The sequence below is a fragment of the Artibeus jamaicensis genome, unplaced genomic scaffold (genome assembly GCF_021234435.1).
Source record: "Artibeus jamaicensis isolate MK-2021 breed Jamaican fruit bat unplaced genomic scaffold, CSHL_Jam_final contig_240, whole genome shotgun sequence".
In the NCBI taxonomy this organism is placed as follows: Eukaryota; Metazoa; Chordata; class Mammalia; order Chiroptera; family Phyllostomidae; genus Artibeus; species Artibeus jamaicensis.
Window position 1 is genome coordinate 5,381,836 of NW_026521506.1, and position 26,813 is coordinate 5,408,648.

Below are 26,813 nucleotides of genomic sequence, written 5' to 3' on the forward strand. Positions count from 1 at the left end.
GAGGGGCAGGGGAGAGAATGGGGGAAAAGGTACAGGGAATAAGAAGCAAAAATGGACTAGGATGAGGACTTCTGCCAAGATGGAGACGTAGGTGGAGGAAACACCTCGCCTCTGTGCACAACCAAATCTAAGAACAACTATTTTTAACAGTAGTCACAACCAAGCCACACGGAAAATCGACAATACGGAGTCCAAAGGACAACTAGATACTCAGCTGGACTGGTACGAGGAGTGAGGCCAGCAGCGGAGCAGGTTAGCAAGAAAAAATTCCCGGGGAGGTGCGCGGCGCGCGGTGCGCGCAGGCAATCGAGGGTGTTGATTGCGAGCGAGCTGGCTGCTGGAGCGCACAGGGAAGAGGTGCGGTGGGTCGGTCCGTCGGTCCCGTGCATTTACGTGCAGAGAAACCAGTGAGAAGGGAAGCGAGAAGGGAAGCTGGTGCGGAGCAGCAGGCTCGCACAATTCCGATCGGATAAACAAGCCCGAGGCGACCGCCATTGCTCCCTCTCTGACCACGCCCCCACACACAGCATCACAAACCAGCGACCTGGGTCTCCCCGTCCTGGTAAACAACTAAGGCTTCGCTCCGCTCACTTAACAGCACGAATAGACCAAAAATGGCTCTAGGACAACTCAGAGCCCTAGAACCGATAGACCTAAGTGATGAAGAAATAGCCAGTCTTTCAGATGCACAGTTCAAAACACTGGTTATCAGGATCCTTACAGAACTGGTTGATTTTAGTCACAAATTAGAGAAACATATGGAAGCTAAACTAATTGAAATAAATGGTGATACAAAGGATGCCAATAGTAATGGAAAGAAAATTGGGACTCAAATCAAGGGAGTGGACTAGAAGGAAGAAAAAAATGATCAAACAGAAAGGAATGAAGAAATAAGAATTCAGAAAAATGAGGAGAAGCTTAGGAACCTCCAGGACATCTTTAAATGCTCCAACATCCGAATTATAGGAGTACCAGAGGGGGAAAGGCACAGCCACCAGTGGAAAACTTATTTGAACAAATAATAAAGGAGAATTTCCCCAATCTGGCAAAGGCAATAGACTTCCAGGAAATCCAGGAAGCTCAGAGAGTCCCAAAGAAGTTGGACTCAAGAAGGAACACACCAAGGCACATCATAATTCCATTAGCCAAGATTAAAATGAAGGAGAGAATCCTAGAAGCAGCAAGAGCTAAGGGGACAGTCACCTACAAAGGAGTTCCCATCAGACTGTCAGCTGATTTCTCAAAAGAGACCTTACAGGCAAGAAGGGGCTGGAAAGAGGTATTCCAAGTCATGAAAACCAAAGATCTACAACCAAGATTGCTCTACCCAGCAAAACTTTCATTTAGAATGGAAGGACAGATAAAGTGCTTCTCAGATAAGACCAAATTCAAGGAGTTCATCATCACCAAGCCCTTATTATATGAAATGTTAAAGGGACTTACCTAAGAAAAAGAAGATAAAAAAGATGAACAGTGAAAGGACAGCAAACTCACAGTTATTAACAACCACACCTAAAACAAAAGCAAACTAAGAGGACAGCTAGATCAGGAGCAGAACAATAGAAATGAAGATCTCATGGAGGGTTAGCAACAGGGGAGTGGGAGGAGGGGAAGGGGGGAGAAGGTACAGAAAATAAGTAGCATAGACAGTAGATAGAAAATAGATAGGGGGGAGGGTAAGAATAGTAGGGGAAATACAGAATCTAAAGAATTTGAGACACATGTTCATGAACTAAAGGGGGAAATGGTGGGGGAGGGGTATGCAGGGTGGAGGGGAATGGAGGGGGGAATAGAGCAAATGTAATGGCATAATCAATAAAAAAAAGTTAAAAAAAAAGAAGCAAAAATGGTGGGTACAAAATGGACAAAAGGAGGTTAAGAATAGTAGGGAAATGGAGAAGTCAAAGAACTTACATGTACAACCCATGAACATGAACTAAGTAGGGGAGAGGATGATGGTGGGATGAGGGGTGTGGGGCACAGGGTAATAAAGGGGAGAAAAAAATGGGACAACTGTAATAGCATCATCAATAAAATATATTTAAAAAACTAAATTAAATTACATTTTAAAAGGGGCTGCACTAGTTTCAGGATATTCTTTCAGGTGATTTTATAATGTATTACCAGGCCTTAAATAGCAGCAGTATCATAAGTACTTCTCTTTCACGTATAAGTGAATCTGTTAGAAATGAAGAACCTTAATTTATAGAAACATGTTCCCTACTATTTGCACAAGTAAGTCAACTTCAGGCAACATGAACTACTGACATGTTTCTCACCCATGTCTAAAGCAACTGTGCCACATGGTGAAGGCTTTTCATGTTCATTCTAATTTGAAGAGTTGTTTTATAAGGATTGACTCCATGCAAAAGCAAATATCTAAGTACACTTTTTTTCCATTTATCCTCCTACAAAGGTTTCTGAGCCTTTGCTATACTCTGGGATGCTCAGGTCTGATTGGGCTAACATGTGTCCCCATGGTAAATTCTAATTTGACCTCCTTTAAAGAAGAAAGTCCTGGACTTCTGGTCAAGATGGCAGCGTAGGCAAACATGGCTTGCCTTGTCACACAACCACATCAAAACTAGAACTAAAAGGGAGAACAACCATCACTCAGAACCATCAGAAATCAAGTTTATAATGGGGACTTCCGCCAAGATGGAGACGTAGGTGGAACCACCTTGCCTCTGTGCACAACCAAATCTAAGAACAACTATTTTTAACAACAATAAACACAACCAAGCCACACAGAAAATCGACAATACGGAGTCCAAAGACAACTAAATGCTCAGCTAAACCTGTAAGAGAAGCGAAGCCAGCAGCGGAACAGGTTGGCAAGAAAAAAATCCCCAGGTGGTGCTCAGTGCGCAAGCAGCCAAAGGCGCTGATTGTGGGCTAGCTACGGGAGCACACAGGGAGGAGGGGCGGCGGGCTGTCTGCGGTCTGTCGGTTGCACTTCTGCCTGCGGATAAACCAGTGAGAAAGGAAGCCTGAGCAGGGCAGCAGGCTCCCACAATTCCCATAGGATAAACAGGCCCGGGGCCAGTGGTGTGATTGGACGAACTGGGAAAAAGGCTCGGGGGCGAGTGGTGTGATTGGACGGACTGGGCAAGCGGAGAGGACCGCCATTGCTCCCTCTCTGACCACGCCCCCACACACAGCATCACAAACCAGCGACCTGGGTCTCCCCGTCCTGGTAAACAACTAAGGCTTCGCTCCACTTACTTAATGGAACTAAGAGACCAAAAATGGCTCTAGGACAACTCAGAGCCCCAGAACCGATAGATCTAAGTGATGAAGAAATAGCCAGTCTTTCAGATACACAGTTCAAAACACTGGTTATCAGGATCCTTACAGAACTGGTTGATTTTAGTCACAAATTAGAGAAACATATGGAAGCTAAACTAATTGAAATGAATGGTAATACAAAGGAAACCAATAGTAATGGAAAGGAAATTGGGACTCAAATCAAGGGAGTGGAGCAGAAGGAAGAAAAAAAATGATCAAACAGAAAGGAATGAAGAAATAAGAATTCAGAAAAATGAGGAGAAGCTTAGGAACCTCCAGGACATCTTTAAACGTTCCAACATCCGAATTATAGGGGTACCAGAAGGGGGAAAGGCATAGCCACCAGTGGAAAACTTATTTGAACAAATAATAAAGGAGAATTTCCCCAATCTGGCAAAGGCAATAGACTTCCAGGAAATCCAGGAAGCTCAGAGAGTCCCAAAGAAGTTGGACCCAAGAAGGTACACACCAAGGCACATCATAATTCCATTAGCCAAGATTAAAATGAAGGAGAGAATCCTAGAAGCAGCAAGAGCTAAGGGGACAGTCACCTACAAAGGAGTTCCCATCAGACTGTCAGCTGATTTCTCAAAAGAGACCTTACAGGCAAGAAGGGGCTGGAAAGAGGTATTCCAAATCATGAAAACCAAAGACCTACAACCAAGATTGCTCTACCCAGCAAAGTTTTCATTTAGAATGGAAGGACAGATAAAGTGCTTCTCAGATAAGACCAAATTCAAGGAGTTCATCATCACCAAGCCCTTATTATATGAAATGTTAAAGGGACTTACCTAAGAAAAAGAAGATAAAAAAGATGAACAGTGAAAGAACAGCAAACTCACAGTTATTAAGAACCACACCTAAAATAAAAGCAAACTAAGAGGACAGCTAGATCAGGAGCAGAACAATAGAAATGAAGATCTCATGGAGGGTTAGCAACAGGGGAGTGGGAGGAGGAGAAGGGGGGAGAAGGTACAGAAAATAAGTAGCATAGACAGTAGATAGAAAATAGATAGGGGGGAGGGTAAGAATAGTAGGGGAAATACAGAATCTAAAGAATTTGAGACATGTGTTCATGAACTAAAGGGGGGGAATGGTGGGGGAGGGGTATGCAGGGTGGAGGGGAATGGAGGGGGGAATAGAACAAATGTAATGGCATAATCAATAAAAAAGTTTTAAAAAAAGTTTATAATGGAAGTCTTACAACTACAAAATTAAAGAAACCACATCCATCCAGACCAGTAGGAGGAACACCGACATGGAACGGGATGGTCTCTCACCCATGTGTGGTGGACAAACATTCAGGATGAAATTCAGGAGCAAAGACTCCCAACCTCACACTAGGCTCCCCAGCTGAGGGTTACAGTCCCAGGAAGATAAGTCCCCACAACTTCTGGCTGCAAAAACTGGTGGGGATTGAGTCAGTGGAAGAAACTTCTGGAGTCACAAGTAGTTCCTCTTAAAACCCACTCATGGATTCACCTACTCAGACTCACTCCCTCTGAGCTCCAACACTTGGATAGCAGCTGGAAAGGCCCCAGTGGCATAAAAGAAGAAACTGAAGTGACTGGTATCAAGGCAAGCAGAGGCCATTGTCCCTTTTCTAAGTCCTCACCCCCTGACAGAGCCACAAAGCTGGCAAGCTGTTGCCATATCTGAGATTCCATCAACCTAGTTAACAGTTTGATCTGTCTTGGAGATTACCAGAGACTCCATCCCACCCTATTTATGACTCCACCCAAGCTGCTTCTCCATATGAATGACTAGTCTTGGCTCATATTGCTCGACTTCCTAATTCCTCTCAAACAACAGCTGGCCTCAGTGAGTCCCAGGTCCCACACCAGCAGCAGCCTCCCTAAATTCCCTGCTTGGCTTCCCCTGGCAATCTCAGCCCAACACAAGTAGCAGCCATCTCAGACTGCTTTATAGGTCAGGCAGAGTGGCCCCAGGCAAGACACAGGTGAGAGTTGACCTTGGCCTACATCACCCAGGAAACCCCAGGGCCCACACCCACTGGACAGCCACAGACCATGTCAGAGCACCACCACCCTGCCCCTGCACAGCTGATCCTCAATTGAGGGGAGAGGTTGGTGCCAAGTGGTCACAGCCAGTCCTTGCAGCTGACTGGCCTGGGTAAATCCTCCCCAGTGACCCGCCAACAGCAACCAAGGCTAAACTATAAGAGGAGGGTGTACTCAGCCCACATGAAGGGCGCACATTGAGTAACTAGCTTGGGTGATGGGGAGGCTGTGCCACTGGACCCTACAGGACACCTACTACATTCATTAGGCCACACTACCAAGACACAGAGTCAAAGTAGCTCTACCTAATGCATAGTAACACACACAGGGAGGCTGCCAAAACGAGGAAACAGAGAAACATGCCCCAAATGAAAGAACAGATCAAATCTCCAGAAAAAGGGCTAAACAAAATGGAGATAAGCAATCTACCAGATGCAGAGTTCAAAACACTGGTTATAAGGATGCTCAAGGAATTTAGTGAGGACCTCAGCAGCATAAAAAAGATCCAATCAGAAATGAAGGATACACTAATTAAAATAAAGAACCATTTACAGGGAAATAACAGTAGAGTGGGTGAGCCAAGAATCAAATTAATGATCTGGAACATAAGGAAGCAAAAAAACCAATTGGAATAACAGGAAGAAAAAAAGGATCCAAAAAAAATGAGGACAGTGTAAGCAGTCTCTAGGACAACCTCAAGCATTCCAACGTTCCCATCATATGGGGGCCAAAAGGAGAAGAGAAAGAGCAAGAAATTGGAAATCTGTTTGAAAAAATAATGAAAGAAAACTTCCCTAGTTTGGTGAAGAACATAGGCATCCAAGTCCAGGAAGCACAGAGAGTCACGAACAGGATGGATGCAAAGAGGCCCACACCAAGACACACCATAATTAAAATGCCAAAGAGTAAAGGTACAGATAGAATCTTAAAAGCAGCAAAGAAAAAGAAGTTAGTTCTCTACAAGGGAGTTCCCTTAAGACTGTCAGCTGATTTTTCAAAAGAAACTTTGCAGGCTAGGAGGGATTGACAAGAGATATTCAAAGTGATGAAAAGCAGGAACCTATAGCCAAGATTGCTCTACCCCACAAAGCTATCATTCAGGGTTGAAGGGGAGATAAAGAACTTCCCAGAAAGAAAAATCTAAAGGAGTTTGTCATCACCAAACCATTATTATATGAAATGTTAAAGGAACTCATTTATGAAAAAGAAGGTCAAAACTATGAATAATAAAATGGCAAAAATACATATGTCTCAACAATTAAATCTAAGAAACTAAGCAAACAAGAACAGAAACAGAATCATGGATATGGAGAGAATTTTGATGACTACAAGATGAGATGGGGGTGTTGGGGTGTGGGTGAAGAGGCGAGGAGAGTAAGAAGTACAAATGGGTAGTTACAGAATAGCCATGGGGATGTAAGTACAGTGTAGGAAATGGAGTAACCAAAGAACTTATACACATGACCCATGGACATGAACACTGGTGGGGGATTACCTGAGGGAGTGGGGGGTGCTGCATGGAGGGGTCAAAGGGGGGAACATCAGGACAACCGTAATAGTATAATCATCAAGATATAATAAAAATAAAAGAAAGAAAGAACGAAGTACTTCTGGACAAGGCAAAACTTTCCTTCTCTATTCTCAGAATGTCTCATTAGAGAAGAGAGAATGTCCTGCTAGCAACAGCAGACCCCGTTCCCTCTGAGTCTAGAGTGATTAAAGTATAAGGAAGGCCAATATGCCTGGAAGCAAAGTCCAATATAAAGAAAAGTATACTGGACATCTCTTGGGATTCAGATCCTAACTACAGCCTCTACTGAAGAGACCATATTTGAACCTGTGACCTGCCACATCAATACAGCTGACTACACCAGGGATGAATACCTAATGAAAGAATGAGGGCTTAGTCAAGAGCTGGGATGAGCCAATCATATGCCATCATGAATTTAAACTTACAGATGTGAAAGAATAATCCAGGTACTGGATCTGAAAGCTCATGCAGAGCTAGAGCCTAGATATCCACATTAAGCAACACTCAAGATGACTAAGAAGAGGAAGCCAATGACGGAAAGCAGAGGTGTGAGGGGAGAAGGAGCAGATGTACAGAGAGAAACCATGAGAAAGAGCAGACAACAAAAACTATGCACTCACAGGGAGGTGCAAAGAACCACCTAAGTTTCTAATATAGTAGTCACATCTTGTCATTGCATTCTGTGAAATATCTCTATATTCTTTCAATTACTTTCCCACTTTAGGATCTTAAGAGATTTTCTATTTCTTTTATCACCAAAAGAAAATGTAACTGGAAGAGTGGAAAACTCAACTCCCTTAAGATGTGAGGAGAAGATATAAGGAGAAGCAGAGTTTGTCACCCTAAATTATACTTTTTGGGATACTGATTATTTTAAGCTAGTTATTTTCAAGAAACAAAAAACTCAGAAAGAACCTTGATTGTCCTCCTTTACATGCACAAAGAAATTAAGATAGAAAAGCGTGCTTAAGCCCTGGCTGGTGTGGCTCAATGAATTGAGTGCTGACCTGTGAAAGCAAAGGGTCACTAGTTTGATTCCCAGTCAGGGCACATGCCCAGGTTGTGGGCCAGGTCTCCAGTAGGGAGTGCATGAGAAGCAACCACACATTGATATTTCTTCCTCTCTTTCTCCATCCCTCCCCCTCTTAAAATAAATAAATAAAATATTTTTTAAAAAGCATACTTAGGGAGTTGGGATCGAGGGTAGGAAGTGGGCAGTGGGCATAGGTAGGGTGGGGGTTAGTGGTGGTGAGAAAATGGAGGCAACTGTATTTGAACATCAATAAAAATGAATTATTATTATTATTATTTTAAAATACTTTATTTACCTATTTATCTTTAGAGGGGAAGGAGAGAGGGAGAGAAACATCAGTGTATGGTTGCATTTCGTGTGCCCCCTGCTGGGAACTGGCCTGCAACCCAGGCATGTGCCCTGACGGAATCAAACCACGATCCTCTGGTTTGCAGGCCTGTGCTCAATCCACTGAGCTACACCAGCCAGGGCGAAAAATGAATTATTTTTCTACCATAAAAAAGAGCATCCTTAAAGCAAAAGAGCTATCAACTTAGCATAACATGATGTTTAAGTGCGGCAGACATGTCAGAACCTGTAACGTCTATTTGTTAGACTCCCCATTGTTACCAGGTGGTCCAGTAACAATTCATTTACTACATCTTTGTTCTTTGTCATCCACCTGTGAATTTCCTACTTTCTTTTTGTAGTCCATGACCCCTATCTCCCTCTCCTAAGTCCAGAATGGCACATAAACCTCAGCTGTCCAGTATATCTTCAGCTTTTGTGTTCTTATGGAACCCTGTATGTACATATGTAATACATTTGGTCACTTTCTCCTGTTAATCAGTCTCATGTCAATTTGATTATTATACCAGCCAGAACAATTTAGGAGAGTAGAAGTAAACTTATTTTTGTCCCCTGCAGTTGGCAAGAGAGAAGAAAAAGGAGAAAGGAGTAGAGAGTCATGGGAGAAAAGGTGGGTATGGAAAGAAAATTCTAAATATATTGCAAATAAAAAAAGACACAAACATAGTAGTAAATGAAAAAGACTGCATTTGTGACCAAAGGTACCTCTACACAAATTTTTCAGCACTCTAGTGTTTACCTTTCATGATATCCTTGCATGCCCCCTCATTACATTTTTAACAGAAGCCTACCACTGAGGACAGGGTGCAGATGGGCATTTAAATCACCTAGCTTAGGGTCCAGAATCCAGGTTCTGCACTTCTTAGCTGTGTAGCTTTAGGTAAGTTTCTTTATCTCTCCTAGTCAAATTTTCATCGTTTGTAAAACAGGAATAACCTCTATCTCCCAGGGTTACTGTAAAATTTAAATTAGAGAATATAATGCTCATAGCAAGGTGCTTGGCAGGTAGTAAGTAAATGCTCAAACAGTGTTACTCTGCCTTCTGTCAGTATAGTGAATATAGGAGTAGCGTGGGAAATTTACCTTTTAAATTACATCTTTTTTTATGTTTATTCAATCTTTTATGAAGATGGCAAAGAAGTGCTGGCTTTTAATTCTTCTGGATTCCAGTTTGCACAGTAGAACTATTATTTTGAGGTGAATTGATATGAATTTCCTAAATAGCTGGCACTCCAATTTTGAAATGTAAAAAATTGAAAAAAAATTCAAAGTAAATGATCAATGGCTTTGTTTAAAAATGTATTATTATTACCCCAGTGAACTGCAATCTCTTTTCTCAGAGCTTTAAGACATCAGGGAGATTATTTGAGGGTAATGAGGAAGAGGCCAAGCAAAAGGTGAGTAGATGAGAGAATGGGCCTCAGCCCTGTCTCTCATCTTGACAACTCTGTTTTCTTAATAACTTTAGATATTGGGGTTCCACATAAGATTTCCCTTATAGAGATGGTTGTACTTTTTAAAGAAAAAAAACACTATAAAACCCCACTACTATACAACATGGCTGTTTGCCCTTGGCATAGACAGTCATACCTAGGTTGCAACTGCACTGTGAGTCCAACTCTTCCACATTTTTAGTCACCTCACCCTAGCACAGCTATAACCACAAAGCTTCAGGTCACTCTAGCATGGATTGGAACTGTCATCTGGAAATATAACTGATCTTAAGTATATCTTAAATACAGATATATGTGCTCATACACAGCCATGAGTCAACTTATCCAAAAGAAAAAGCAGTGCAAGTTTGAAGTCACCAGACAATGGTATGAAAGAGCCCTTTGGAAATAGCATGCAGGCCTCCAAACTAGCTCACCGAGAAAACATCTGCTAATGATCAGTAATACTTGACAGGGGCCACAGCAAGGAGAAGAAATGAAATAGATGACTATGAACAATAAAGCATCATCATGGGATGCATACACAAGCAAAAGCCAAAAAATAGAAACATATTAATAATTTCATAAAGAGATGGAATCAAACTGAGGGTTTCTCAGGCAAGAGAAGCTATCTCAGAGGATCCTTATGGAACTGAAAAAACTGTTTTTCAAGTTGCCCAGAGTGTGTATGACTATTAATAATATGATTAGTCTCAGAGTCAGAGATAAATGGGTTCCCAACAGAGCAAGAGCATATATCTCCACTATACACAGTTTTCCAATGTATTTTTTTTTACTCAGCTTCAAACCGAATCCCTCTAATTTTATTTAAAGGAAAGGTTGTTTTTCTTGAATGTGTAATGATATCAGAACATAAAAGATTTCCTGATACAGACTCAGCTGGGATTTTACTCTAATATTATTAACCTAAATGAAAACTTTCTTGAGCAAAGCTGATCTTATTTCTATGTTGTCAAGACTGACAATAACTTATATGTCTTCTGCCATGGAAACTAATATTAGCTGCTAGGTAAAAGAACTGCAACCATTTTTGTAACTTTCCTTTGAAGTACCTAGCACCAAAGTACAAAATACCTATATGCTAACTGAGGAAGTGTTAGAAATTATAAAGTCTATCGAAAAGACATTAACTATTCTCTACACAAAACAAAGGCATGTAGCCTAGACTGTGTAATAAGAATTTTTCTAATACTGTGATAATTAATCCCATAAAGAAAAAAAAATTAGAAAAAAGCCACAGGTTTTATTGGAAAAAAGACTAACATAGCATTAACTTCTCATCCATTTACATTATCTAAAATATCAATTTCAGATATTAGGAAAAATAGTCAATCTACAGGTTAATTTTCTTAGACCATGAAATTAAACACTTACATGTTTAAAAAGCATCTGGATAATTTATAGATTTTTATTTTTTATAAATATTTCTGATGTCTCATTGACACAGTAATTTGGGGTCATAATGCAAATCTTTTTATTTAAGAAAGCAAAAAGTAACTAAATCCCTCAAGATAATGGTCCATCCCTATCGAAGTACAGAATGGTGTTCCACTAAATCTAAATGTACACAAGGTCTGAGCATCATCCTGACGATAACTGCTGGTCAAATTCTGCTCCTGAGTCATTTGTAAGTATAAGCTAGGAAAACCAGCCTCCCAATAAATCCAAAGATGTGATTCAATTCTTATATTGTGTCCCTCTCTTATACATTAATATTCATTCTGATAATATATAAAATTTAAACAGTAAATTTAAACTGTGTTACAGTTACACTGAGTAACACAGTTACACTGAGTAACACAGTTACACTTATAATCAGACTTTACACCATAAAAATAAAGAGAAAAAACTGGTCTGGAATAAATGTCACCCCTAAATCCTGTATTGTCAATATTGGGCTTATAATTCCTGTCACTTTGCAAACTGATCATGAAAATTTGAAATGGAGTCACGTGCTGCCTATAGAACAAATTACATTTGCTAATCCATCGTGGAAGTTACAAAAGCAGTCGAGAGGGTAAGAGGTAAGGAGAGAACAGTAAACTCTTCATATCAATTTTGCTCAGCTACAACTCTTCCTCCCTTCTCTCCACCTCAACATCTTCATGACCTTCAGTAAGTTAGGACTGACCAGAAAGACCCAGCCAAATTCCCCAAACAATGAACACTACACCAGTGAGCAGATGAGCATCACATCTGAGATAGAAAGTGATGAATGCCCACCCATGAGGGCAAGGGCTTTGTCTTGTTCATAGGACCTATCATAGACCTGGCACATAATAAGTACTCATAAATATTGAATGATTGAATAAATGAGTGAAATAAAGACATGTCCAAGGCCTTCTCCTTTCTCATTTCCCATTCCTCCCTAACTAGTCATTTAATCCCCATCTCCCACAGAAAATCTGGGCCCTATTTCTTCTCTGACACTATAAGCATTTCACTGCAGACAGACATGTGCCTCCTCTATGGAGTTCATAGTGCCAGGATTGACTTGTAGTAGAGAATGGAGGATTCTGCTTCTCAATTACCAGGTGGTGTTTTTTTTTATTAGTCCTCATTATTGTAGGTATGATGATTGAGAGATCACCACAAATATTGGAAATCATTAAGGCTGTAACTAGGTCTCCTCAAAATATTTCAAATAAATTCAAGTGATTCTCCAATTTTTTTAATTTACCAGCCCATTAAAATGCACCTGAAAATTATAATTTGGCCCTAAGCTGTACAACTGCTATAGATTCTTAGTTTGCAAAATTTGCAAATTGGAACCCTATATTTACTTAGCAAAGCTATATTATGTGCAACATTAATATTAATAAAACAAGCCGTCTCATTTATCTTTATTAACATGACTGTCACTTCATAAATTTTCAACTAACACCCAATGACTTTTTATATTTGAATGCAAAAAAAGACAAATTAAAATTCTTCATGCATTTCACTTCAACTGAGGGAAATTAAGCAGAAAAGACAGTGAGAACAAATGCTCTCTTGGAGCTGAGAATGCAAGTTTGGTTTGATCAAGGTTGGGTTCACAAGCATAGGAGAAAGTTAAATTTTTACAGCTTGCTTTCAAACTTTCTTAATCATGGAAACCATATTGACTCAGGCCACTATTGCGAGCAAAACGAACTAAAAGTCTGTCCCTTTTCAAAAAGAGCTTTTACACGCAGTGTATCACCTTTAGTTTTACTGTTTTTTTTGGGGGGGGGAGTGTTTAGTGTATTACCTTTAAATGGGCAGAAAAGATGAGCAAAATTTACCAGGTAACATATGTAAATTTCATGCAAACATAAGGTCAGTATGTCAACACAGAGGTATAGAGGTCCATTCAAGAAGATCTTTCTGAAATAGAACCAGACATAATTAGAAACCAACTGAATAGCAAATGAGACAAAGAAAATTATGAGTAAATAGAGTGAAGGGTAGAGTCACTTGGCAGATTTTGTCTTATTAATGAGGTAAACTTACTCACATGTTAAGTTAATAGAACACATATTTAGTGAGGCATTTAAAAAATTAAAGTGTTTATGATTATCAAGCCAAGCCATCTTTATCCATATTTTACCTTCCAGGTACCCCCATAACATGCTCTCATTGAATCTGATTGATTTCTAACCAGTTATTCAACATATTAAACTCACTTTGAATTCGAAGCCCAGCTACCAAGAATCTAACCATAGGCCCTAATAATTTCCACTAGTTCCTCTCTGTCCAATTTTTCCCTTTTCATTTAAATATAGACTCATCAAATTTTTGTCAAGCTTATCTTATTTTAAATAGAATAAAAGAAATATAGATAAAGTACACATTATATATAAATATTAATATGTATGACAATATGTATGTGATCAAAGAGAGAAAGCATGAACGTTTTTCCAGCTTTACTTTTTTTCATCTTACCCCTATAATCTTTCACAACTCTAATCACAGGAATATACTTCACAGGAGTTTAAAGATTCTTTTTATGTTTTACTCAACATTGCTTTTTAGTTATAAAAATTAGTTGAGCCATAATTGACTCTGTTTAAATCTGCAAGACTATAACCTTATAATTAGACTTTAAAGTATACTTCTTCACTCCCACTAAATTTATTCCTCCGCCTCAATGAAACCTCTGATCACATACTATTCTCTAAGTTCCTGGTCTATCAGCCTCTTCTGACTACCCTTACATGGTTACTTGACCCTCCTCAGTGATTGCTGGTGTCTTATCTTAGGCCCCTGACCTGCCAATTCACAACCTAAAGATATACCTCTTTTGTTTCTTTCTCTTCCTGCTCACAGGCTGCTGAAAGAGAAAATCCACATTTTCTTGCTGGTTGATTCCATTGCAGATCTATGATCTTTTTAAACAACAGCTGTCTTTAAAAGTTTACCATTAAGGCTTTTACTCAACCCTACTTCACCGGGGCCAACTCACTATCTTCATGGATGACTTTTTCTCCTTAAGAAAAATCAAAAGTTATCAGGTCTAAACTTTTGACTTCCCTTACCTATACCTTGAAAATATATTTTCACCTAGTCTTACTCGTTTATCTTCTACAAAGAGGAAAAATGTCGTAATTTTCCAAGAATCTTCCCTCATCTGTGCTTTTAACCCCTATCTCTCCTGTACAGCATTTTCGGAAAATCTGCTCTATCAGTAACAGTTGACCCTTTAACAACACTGGGGTTAGGGATACTGTACAAAAGCAGTCAAAAATCTGCACATAACTTGACTCCTCAAAAACTTTACTAATAGCATAATGTTGACCAGAAGCTTTAACTATAACATAAAGTTATTTTGTATGTTATATGTATTATATCCTATGTTCTTATAATAAAGTAAACTAGAGAAAACACAGAAAATCATAAGGAAGAAAAAGTACATTTACAGTACTGTATGTATTTATTGAAGAAAAATCTGTTTAAGTGGATCCACACCTGTCTTGTTCAAGGATCAACTATATATCCCCTCTCAAACTTCTATCTCTAATCCACTCAATATATCTCTCTCTCCTTTTCAACCTGTTTTTCTGTTGCTCATTCTCTTGCTTCCTCCAACATTGAATCTCTTTCTCAGGCTCTCAAGTGTTTCAATTTCTCTTTCTCCCTCCCTTAACTTCTCTCCTATCGTTCCTTCTGTCCCTTTTCATTCTCCTCTTTCAGTTCTTAACAGCACTATATCCTGGTTCTCCTCTGGTCTAATTACTACATCCCTAGCCAAACTTCTTGGTGTCATTGTCTGCTTCTCTTTCTCTACCAGCTTCCTAAAATCTGTCTTTCCCCTGACTGATGTCCTCTTCCCTGTTCTCTTTTCATTCTATATGGTCTCAATTGAGCAATTTCACTTGGGTCATAGTTTTAACTGTCCCCTTGGTGCTGATGATTTTCAAATCGACATCTCTAGCTCTGAATTTTCTCTTGAGTTCTATTTCTACAGTTCTGAAAGCCCAGCCTTCTATCGATATGTTATAACTAACACATCCAACATCATTTTTCCAAATCAAACCTGCCCCTCCCCCTCCTGTATTCCCTTAGGTAGTATCTGAAGCCTTGGGATCCTTCTTTATTGCTCGTTATGTCTCACATACAATTAGTTACTATGTTCTGTCTATCATGCCTACAAAATATTTTTCATTTACACTGCCCATGTCCAAATTCTGGCATTCAACATCTCTCACCTGGACAATTGTAGTTAACTCTTAATGGGTTCCTTTACATCCTGTATCCTCTCCCTCTAATTCATCTTCAATATTGCTACTAAACTTCTGTCTATAAAACGAAAACCATATCATACCAGAATGTTAGCATAGGTAGCTAGCTAGTATTAATAAAGGAAGGGATAAAAGGAAATCAGACATTAAGCATAACCTAGTAGGGAGCTGATTTGGACAATAATCTTGTTTCACTAAGAAACTGCAGTACCCATAGGCTCCCCAGGGGGCCCCTGCATCCTCCAACCATGGGACCTAATCTCTGAATCAGACAGGAAGGATCATTACCAGTCATTAACTTACTTGAGGTATGTAGGAGAAGCCAAAATGGCAACCATAAGGAGGAAGTCTCCAGCCTGGGAAAAGAATCAGATTGAATAAGAGACACAGAACCCCGAAAGGTCCAAGAAATGGGTTTGTTAGGGGGAGGGCCCAGCATAAGCCCTGAAAAAATGGGAAACTTACTGGTTAGTTTGAAAGAGTGCTTGGTCTATCCCAAGCCTGAGATAATATAATCAGAGGCTAACAAAGGCCTCTGGCCTGGTAACACACATTCATTCTCCCATTGGGTTGCATGTTCTCTTTCTATATCAGCCATGTGGACTTAGCAACCATGCAGGCCCACATTCTGTTCCCCAGGCATGGGCCCAAAGTACAGGCTCCAAGTCTCAGCCCAACAACCATGCATGCACCAAGCAGGCTCCAAATGCAAGCCTGGGTAGAATACCTCACTGCATCCAGAATGCAGCTGGGAACAGAGGCTAAGCTAGCCAGGTGGGGAAAGAAACTGAACTGGACTAAGAGCCAATGGCACATCCCTGGCTGCTGTGGCTTAGTTGGTTGAAGCTTTTTGTCCCGTAAACCAAAAGGTCATGGGTTCAACTCCCAGTCAGGGCACATACTTGGGTTGCAGGTTTGTTTCTCACTCAGGGTGTATTCAAGAGGCAACCAATCCATATTACTTTATCACCTAAATGTTTCTCTCCCTCTCTCCATCCCTTCCCTTCTCTCTAAAATCAATAAGCATGTCCTCAGGTGAGAATTGAAAAACAAAAAAACAATGACACATAATTTCTGGACCCTGGTCCTACTTCTGGGCTCCATGAAGACAAAAATGGACTTCTTCCACAGCAGGACGGATGGAGATGAGACACCTGGAAGCTGGGGACAGTCTTTTATTTCTATTCCACTACACATTACCCTTCCCGTGATGGGAACCATTGCTGAGTTCCCAGCAATGCTGCTTAAGAATATCACTTAAAACACTTCAGTGGCTCTCTCTGCCTACAGTATAAAGTCCAAATTCATTAATCAGCATTCAGGTTCTATCTTTCTAGTATTATATGCTTTAAGTTGTCCAAATGCAACTTATGCTCCACCCACATTGGAACATATGACACACATGTTAGACAAGTCGTGTACTTTCATGCCTTAGCTCATGCTATTCCAGCAATTTGGAAAGGATCCTATCCCCAACACCAACATACACTCTTACTCCTTTAACTAATAAGCTCCTGTCCACTTTAAGACCAGCTCAAATATCTTCTCCCTCTATAGCCCACTCTGTGTCTCCCTTCACAAAAGTATCTCCCTCTGTTTGCCATAGTACAGTGTACAGATCTATATTACAGCTCTTGTGACACCAGACCGTGGTTATTTCTTCTCTTCCACTGGATTGTTAGTTCCTAAGGGCAGAAATGACATCTCATACTTATGCATTCTCAGTGCCTAGCACAGGGCATATATATGGTAAATATTTAGTTCTCAATAAATTTGTAGTAGTAAATGATTGAACTAATACATTTAATTATTAAGGCAAATAATTTCCATGCATCAGAGGATAAATTCTAATACACTTTATTTGTGAGTTGAACCTATTTAAGATATTGCACTGTAACACTTATATATAAAAGCATTTTTGTCCCCACCAGGGAAAAGGAAGTAATCTTGATCGCTGAAGAAACTAAAAGTAGAAGAATACAGGACCCTTTTTTATAGAGATATGATCATCAAAGACAAATGTAAAATTAAGTACCTTCTACATATGAAGCAATGAATTAGGATGGAAGTCTGCAATGAAGGAATATTAAAACATAATCTAAGCATAACTTAAATTTTTTATGTTATCTTAGGACTCACCTCCTTCAAGGTTCAACAAAGTCAGTAGTCTAATATTTTAGCCTTATTAAACCATTTCAGCAATGAACACATTTGTAGCATGTGTACTGAGAACCATAGCCAGCTAAACATTTCTATCAAGAAATAGAAGAAAGGCATAAAAACAGGCACATAGACCAATGGAACAGAACAGAGAGCCCAGAAATCAACCCAACTCTCTACAGTCAATTAATATTCAACAAAGGGGGCAGTAATATAAAATGGAGTAAAGATAGCCTCTTCAACAAATGGTGTTGGGAGAACTGGACAGCTACATGCAAAAAAATGAAACTTGAGACTTACACCATACACCAAAATAAATTCAAGGTGGATAAAAGACTTAAATGTAAGTCATAACACCATTAAAGTCCTAGAGGAGAACATTGGCAAGAAAATCTCAGATATTTCACACAGCAACTGCTTTACTGATATGTCCCCTAGAGTAAGGAATGTAAAGGAAAGAATAAACAAATGGGATCTCATCAAAATAAAAAGCTTATGCATGGCTAAAGAAAACAGTATTAAATTAGCAAGACAACCAACTGTATGGGAAAACATATTTGCCAATGATACCTCAGACAAAGGTTTAATCTCCAAAATATACAAAGAACTTACACGACTCCACTCTAAGAAGACACCCAACCCAATTAGAAAATGGGAAAAGGACTTGAACAGACACTTCTCCAAGGAGGACATACAGAACATTCAGAGACACATGAAGAGATGCTCAATATCATTAGCTATCAGAGAGATGCAAATTAAAACCACAATGAGATACCACTTTACACCAGTCAGGTTGGCTATCATAAACAAAGCAACAAACAACAAATGTTGGAGGGGTTGTGGGGAAAAGGGTTCCTTAGTTCACTGTTGGTGGGAATGCAGACTGGTACAACCATTATGGAAAACAGTATGGAATTTTCTCAGAAAAATAAAAATCGACCTGCCTTTTTACCCAGCAATTCCACTACTGGGATTATATCCTAAGAATCCTAAAACATCAATATCAAAGAACCTATGCACCACAATGTTCATAGCAGCACAATTTACAATAGCCAAGAGTTGGAAGCAACCTAGGTGCCCATCAGTAAATGAATGGATCCAAAAATCGTGGTACATATACACAATGGAATTCTATGCTGCAGAGAGAAAGAAGGAGCTACTACCATTTGCAACAACATGGATGGAACTGGAAAGCATTATGCTAAGTGAAATAGGCCAGGTGCTGACAGACAAATACCATATGATCTCACCTTTAACAGGAAGCTAAACAACAAAACAAACACGCAAGCAGAAAAAAAAAAACAAAGACACTGAAATAGAGAACAAGGGGATAGTGACCAGAGGGGAGAAGGAAGGGAAGTTAAGGGGAAAAAGGGGCAGGGATTTGGAGGAACAAATAGGAAGGACACAGGGACGAGAACTAAGGGGGGTGGGAATGGGAGGGAGGTGGGGAGCAAGGGGCAGGGGAGGCTTGGATGGGAGAAATAGACAAAAAACTGTACTTGAAAAATAACTAAATAAAATTTAAAAAAAAGAAATGGAAGAAAGGATGACAGGGAGGGATACAGGGACGAAGACAGGAAGGGATTGAGGAAGACAAGGAAAAACCTAAAATGGTGGTCAGCTGTGAAAAGGTACTTTTCAGATTTCCCATACTCTCAGTGTTTATGTGAAACCAGAATGTGTAATCTGAGTTGTTGTTTGGTTTTCACTTTTACTGCCCCTTGTCCACTATCCTAAATATTATAGATCTATGTGAGTTGTAAAAATTAAGACTAAGTCAAAACTCATAGAGAGCATATTATAGTTGAAAAATACTAAAATAAATAAACCAAGCAGTTAACACTTTTCTAGAAATTTTTCTATAGTTGTGACTGAACTCTGCCAAGTCTACATTCCTTTCATATGGCCTCTGTTGTGAGACAGCTGGCCCGGGTTAGAGGGCACAGAGTAAAAATAAGTAGCTAACTTGGGGGAATACTGGCCTATTTACTTCAAAGCAACCACTTATATACTGGGAAACATACATGTGGTTATTATACCATATCTCCTAGTGAATCCCTAACCTGAAATAAAGTCATAATCTCATTTTATCTTTAAATCTATCTATAGATAAAGGTTAAACAAGTTAAAAGGTAGCAACATATGAAAAGCATGTTTTTTATTCATAGAAACAGGGGCAAACAAGCTGCAGAAAGCACCACAATAGATTTTAACCAGATGTAATTTCTGGAAAAATTTGAGCAAGGATAAAACTTCTGTGTGATGAAAATCTTTCTAAGAAAAATTGCTTCTGTGAGATCGTGATTCAATGTTTGACATTCCCTATTGTTTTCTATTAAAAGGCTTTTAGCAGTTCTCAGCAGAAAGTCAAACCAGTTCATGCACCAATATTTATTACTTAAATGGCACAGTGAGGTTTATACAAAATCAAAGTTATCTTTAAATAGGAAATCTGTCTGTATAAAATTCCCATGAATATGAAGGGGGAAAAATTGAAATTCTAGTGGGCTGACAGGTCTTGGAAATGTATGATGCATCTCAAGCTTATAGCAGCAATTACACTGAAAGGGTAAAGTTAACAAATAAATCATCAGAACATGATATCTTAAAAAGTAATGCTGGCTAAAAAGCCTTAGTAGAAAGGAAATCACCCAAAATATTAAAATAAAGTATCTTTAGTCTTTCCAGCACAGTTACAAAGCAATGAAAGTATTTATCTCAAATAGTTTAGCATCACTCCCTTAAAATTAATGGCAAGTCAGCACAACACATGGATGAGAGACCAATGCAGAAAACGACACAGATGAACTGTCTGTGGCATATTAGAGGTTATTGCTTTGTAAGGGGAAATGCTTGAAAATGGGGCTGGGGTAAGGGTATTATAAATTCCTTGGATAATCACGTCACAATCAAAGAATATAGATGAGGCTATTTTTAACTCTTCAAATACAGGAAGTACATTGAGGCTTATAAGGGTGGTCCGAGCAAATAGTATAACTGGCAATAATTGAAAACCGTATATATGGTTTATGTTAAAAAGTGATCACATCTCTTTAATAAAAAGCCAAGTTCCAGATATTTGAACCCAATAGTTCTCAACTGGGGTTTATTTCTATCCCTACGCCACGGCGGGGACATTCAACAGTGTCTGGAGACATTTTCCATTGTTGCGGTTGGTAGAGGGTGTGCTAGTGGTAGGTAGCAGGCAGAAGTCAGGGATGCTGCTGAAGAACAGCAGACTGCCACTCCAATAATGCCTCTTTGGGATATTGATTATTTTAAGCTGTTTATTTTTAAGGTCCAAGAGGTTCAAGAAGAATCTTTGACCTTCCCCCTAACAGCCTAAATAAATTTAAGATAGGTCTATTCAAGGAAGGACTTATCACCATAGATAGCTGTAGAATACTATGAACTAGGTTCATAGAATACTATATAGCTATAGATAGATATAGGTAAATATAGATATAGACATATAGAGAGATAGATATAGTTGTAGACAGATATAGATATAGATTAGATATAGATATACGGTCTGGTAGAAGAAACACCTGCTTGAGTGTGGTTGGTAGGGTAATAATATGGGTGTAATTATTTATAGTTGTAATTTGAACATTTCACCTAAAATGTCATATGGTGAGCTTGAGCATGATATTGTTATGTTACAGAATTACATGCTTATGCTTTTGTAATAAAAAGGGGCACTATTTGTGCAGACCCTGTATATATATAAAAACCACAGGCTCAAAATGGCATCATTTATGCTAAAAGCTTATGATACCAAAACTAGATTTACTATCTGACCTAACTGCAGTTTCTACTTCTAGAAATGTAGTTTTAATCAACCAGTCTGCAGTTTTCTGGTGAAGCACAACTAGGGCAGTCTGTCTTAGTGGGCCTTCCCTCTCCCCCATAGACAGAGGCAATGTGCATAATTAAAAAAAAAAAAAAACATGCCACTGCACCCACCCCCAGGATGTCCTGGTCCAAAAATAATCCTTTCTCTTATTAATAGCTCCCTTGTCTCACCCTTCTTACTATAAAAACCTTCCATTTTGTACATCCCCTCCAAGCACCCTGGTAGTTGCTAGACGGGATGCTGCCTGATTCATTTATCACTTATAAAGCCAATTAGATCTTCAAATTTATTCAGCTGAATTTTGTTCTTTAACTATAATACTGTTAAACATCCTACAACGCACAGGACAACTCCCACACAACACAGGATTACCCAGTCTAAAATGCCAACAGTGCCTTTGTGGAAAACCCCTGGCCTAAGTGAATAAATATACTAAGATATCACAACATCCTTAGCCAACATGAACTGAAATTTGTCATGAACAATATAATCTTCACCTCATGTCCAAGTACCATAGAAAACATATTAAAGATGTTTTCACCTATAAATCTATGCTTTTTGTATAAAGAATATAACCTTGATTCTCATGTCCATATACTGTAGAAAACATATTTAAAGATATTTTCACCTATAAGTCATTGCTTTTAATTTATGGGCTTTCCTAGAAAGCATTATAATAAAGCTACTTAGTACAGTCATCTGGTAGGGCAGTATACTTCATGGAAGGCAGTGAAGAGTAAGAAGTTGCCCTGACTGGTGTGGCTCAGTGGATTGAGCACCAGCTTGCGAACCAAAGGGTTGCTGGTTCAATTTCCAGTCTAGGGCACGTGCCTGCGTTGCAGGCCAGGTCCCCAGCAGGGGGAGCCCAAGAAGCAGCCACACACTGATGTTTCTCTCCCTCTTTCACCCTCCCTTCCCCTCTCTAAAAGTAAATAAATAATATATCTTTTTAAAATTATGTTTTAAAAAGTAAGAAGTCATGTGAATGTGCAGAGGATTGTGTGTGTAACATGCATGGGTTCAAGAAGGTAAAAAATGGCTTGACCAATGTAGGGGAGCAGGATATACCACCCCAAAACATGCCAATTTGATGTAGAGATTATTTTAGGTTGATTACTTTTAAGAAACAACACACTTAGGAAAAGTACTGACAAGGGGCGGGGGAGGGTGGGATGGGAAAAATAGACAAAAAACTGTACTTGAAAAATAACTAAATAAAATTTTAAAAAAAGAAATAAAAGAAATAAAAGGAAAATGCTGTTTTAAAAATTAAAAAAAAGTACTGAAAACTGCTAAGTTACCCTTTGTCAGAGACATTTACACTTATCAGGGAAACCTCCATTTATAAGGGGTTTCCCTCTGGGTACCAAAGGAGAGGATGAGTAAATTTCTTAGATACTCTCATCAATGGAGAAATAAACTACCTACGTCTACATATTAGTCTTACCCTTGTTTACTGTGTTTTTCCCATAACTAGCTGGCTCTCAACCTCAACATCTTCTTTTGTCTTTAGCTGGAAATGCTTTTTAAGTTGTTGGCTTAGGCCATTTGGGGGAGTTATTTATTTTTCCTGGGTCTCTCCACTGCATACAGGAGGTAGTTGTTAAACTTGTTTGTTTTCCACCGTTAACATGTCTTTTATTACAGAGAAGTCTCAGCCATATCGTTCTAGGAGCATACAGAACCAAATTTACCTGAATCATTTGTGCTAACAATATTGTAAAGAAGGAAGTCTGTGAAAACCAAGATTACTGACACCCAAAAATACCATATGGAGTCAAGATGTGTTATATGGTCAAGAGGCTGGTACATGCTATTGATGAGGACATGACAAGGCTAATCCAAACCACGGTCATTGAAAGACTTTCTTGAAAAAAAAAAGGGAGCAAAGAAAAGTAGAGAACAATTAAGTGAATGATAATGCAAAGACTGGAAGTGTGTCTAAAAATCCCAAAGAAACAATTCCTTCCTAATAAGCAAGGGGAGTCCCAAATGAAAATGCAATCATAAGGCTACAGTCTCCCAATTTTGATTTCCTCACTGGAGGAAATGTCTTAGTAATTCAGTTACTACTTAGAGCAAGAATCTATCAGGAGAAAAGCTTCAGGGAAACTTTCATTTCCCCCAAGAAAGAACTAAAATCAAGGAAAGCTGATGCTTAAGGAGGACTGCAACCAACTGTTCTCTTTTAACGCAGAAAAGGTAAAACAGGGCGGGTTCTCTCTCAATCAGTTTCAACTGTTAGAATGTACTTAGGGGGAGGGGATTCTATTCAAATGTAATTTCCGTAATATTACTTACTGCATTACTTACAGGCCTTTCTACACTAGTTTATCCTTTTAAGAAAAAGGTCTTTTCCTTATTTAGATGTAAACTGAATTAATACCCTGAGTTCACTCCAACCCCCCAAAAGGGTAACATGGCTTCAATTCCTCAGGTGATAGTAGTAAAAGAGAAATGAAAGTTATGTCTATCTTTTTTCTTCTTCTTGATGGGTAATTAGAGGAAATTTACTAATCAGCAAAACAGAGGGTGTTTTAATGCCAAGCATACCTATAACAATCCCCTCTAACGCTGTAGAACTTTCATTTTCACAAAGCAACAATTCACTGGAGTCCTCTTATACCAACCGTATCTACATAAAGCTAGAATTTTCAATTGAAGCTGTTTTTTTGACCCTTGTTTCTACCCTACTTCGCTACTGTGACTGCAAAAAGTCAAATTGGGTGGTAAATGTAAGGCACAAATTCACAGACAGAAATTCAGCCCAAAAGTGCTTCAAAAGAAACATTTGGAAAGGGTTTGAATGTAGTGCCTGGCTGAGTAGAGATGAATAATACACACGCACGTCTCCCAGCAATAACACAGAAACCTTTTACACGAGACATCTGTCTCCACGCTTAATAGATCAGTTGATTGTCATCTTCACTACACGTATGTTGTATCGACTATTGTTGAGAGCCATTTCTTCCATAAACTAAAGCTGCATTTTAATCCTCCTGTCATCTCCTTAAATATTAGTATGCTTAAGACACTGTGTGATAAAATGTAATACCATATTTAAAGAACAGCGGGATGTTTTTACTGCTTTGTACATAACTCAATTGCAAACATGGAATTAATAAAAAGAAAATACAATCAATTAGTTAAATGTTACCTGACTCACTACCGAACTAGATTTACTATAGGCCAAAGTAATTATCAAGTCCCAGCTTTGCCAGCTTTCTGGGCCAATCTATACTAAAAAGAAAGGGCACTGGCATTACATTTTCTAAATTTACATATTTAAATTGGAGTCATAACCCTTGGGTTTGGGTAAGACTCTGAAGTCATGGAACTATGACAAGGTTTAAGTGACGAAACTAGTTTGAAAATTTTCATTTTGGAAAAGTTTGAGATGCAATTAAGAGTAAGCTAGATCTCAAAGCAGGAAGTTACCGCAAGAGTATTGACTGAGACATTACTGCGCTAACAGACTTGGAAACGATCTTGAAAATTCCACAGAGAGCTCTGGCCAGGTAGCACAATCAGTTAGAGCATAATCCAGATAGCCAAGATTTCAGGTTAGATTCCCAGTCAGGGCACATACAAGAATCAACCAATGATTGCAAAAGTGGAACAACAAAAATCAATGCCCTCTCCCCCACCCACTTCCTCTCTCTAAAATTAATAAATAAAAAATTTTAAATTCCACGGACATATCTTGCTCTCTACTCAACACATTTTTGCCTTCCTCCTCTTCATATTTTTATGTAAGGAAAAAGCAGACCCATCTGATGTAGAATTTGTCCACATTTCTTAGGGGAGTTAAGAGCAGGAAGGAAACCATACAATAAGAGGAACATGGAAAATTAATAGAGTCTGTAGATTACAAATACCTTGAAGTCAGGGGCTAAATGTATTTCTGTTTTTGACACCTTTGTACTGTAGGCAAGACACAGGCATAATTGACCATTAGTTGAGAAATCCCGCCCCCAATGAGGACCTTTGTGAGAGCATATTCTTTGTAACCATATGCAGCTCTCTTATTGTAGGCATACCTCAGAGGTCTTGTGGGTTCGGTTCCAGACCACAGGATAAAGCGAGTCTAATCTTTCTGCTGGTGGAAGGTCTTGTCTTCAATTTGTAAAATACACAACACCTGTGAGGCACAATAAAGAAAAGTGCAATAAAACAAGGTACACCTATACTCAAAACATTTAGCAAATGTTGCCATTTGACTGCTTGAAAAAGCCAATCTCAATGTTCAGCTTTCTACCAACTGCACTGCTGCTAACTCTGCATGAAACAAGTATTTATGGAATTGCTTGGGGTCAGACACTGGCCTATCCTCACAAGGCATATACAAATCCAGTCATTCTCAACTCCGGTTGCATGTTTGAATCACCTAGAGACTTAAAAAATACTGATGCCTGGGACCCACTCCAGACCAATTCAAGCAGAATCTGTGAAAATAAACACTGGGTGACATTATCATTTTTTTTTTACTTCTCCCTAGTGCTCCTAACATGCAGGCAGAGTTGAGAGCTGTTGGTGTAGCTAGTCTAAATTTTTACTAAACCACTTAGAAAATGGTTCCATAGTCATACATGTAGGACATAGGCTGTCTGCCTTATATTAGAAGCTCTGGGACAAATTTCTGCTTCTGTTTAACTAGCTTGTTGTAGCAATCACCCCAATATGCAATACAGCTTGAAAATATAAGTGTCAGCACCAGGTCACAGTCCAACTACTCAGCACAAGACTGAATACAGATAAGACATTTATACATTACATATGCTTTTGCATCCCTCGACCGATACCATGTTTTTGTTGCTATTACAGATTTTGGAGCATTTTGCACCATGCACATGTAATAAAACTTGATGATGATTGGTTTCTCTGGGAGCAATTTCCAAGAATGGCTGACCTCCCAACAAGTCTATTTGGTGTGAACAAACTAACATGCCGTGATTTCCAAATAACTTTGCATTATGAATTCAACGCGGATGGCCATGTTTGGAATGCATTTCTAAAGTGAAAGGAGTCCAAAACTGAGGTATAAAAATACTATCACACGTTATTCAGAGTTTAATTATGCTACAATTCACAGAACAAAACCCAAATATGCCTAAATACTGTATCTACCCCGGGAAACCTTCACTTGAACATGTAAGTGAACAATAATCTTATAAATCAGGGGGAGAATGTCATGATTTGAACGAACTCACTAGCTGCTAAAAGGTAAAAGAATATTCAATATGCTTCATCATTCCTAAAACCCATCTTTTAAACCGAATGTATACCTCACACCAATGTGAAGAAATTGAGCTTTCTGAAACACACATCCCAAACCAAAAATACAGACATCAAATTTATCAGGTAGAAGGAGTATTTTTTGGATGTGTTCTTGCCTATGTCCTGACATAGATAATAAA

At 39.0% G+C, this 26,813-nt stretch overlaps 1 protein-coding gene across 1 annotated transcript in view; it reads right to left on the reverse strand.

The window, feature by feature from the left end:
• The window catches only part of LOC119057296 (teneurin-1-like), a 392,900-nt gene that overhangs the window by 307,283 nt on the left and 58,804 nt on the right, over positions 1-26,813 (reverse strand). The window contains exon 4 of the mRNA XM_053662321.1: positions 25,437-25,537. The gene's annotated coding sequence lies outside the window, so the exon portion shown is untranslated. The remainder of the gene's footprint in view (positions 1-25,436; positions 25,538-26,813) is intronic.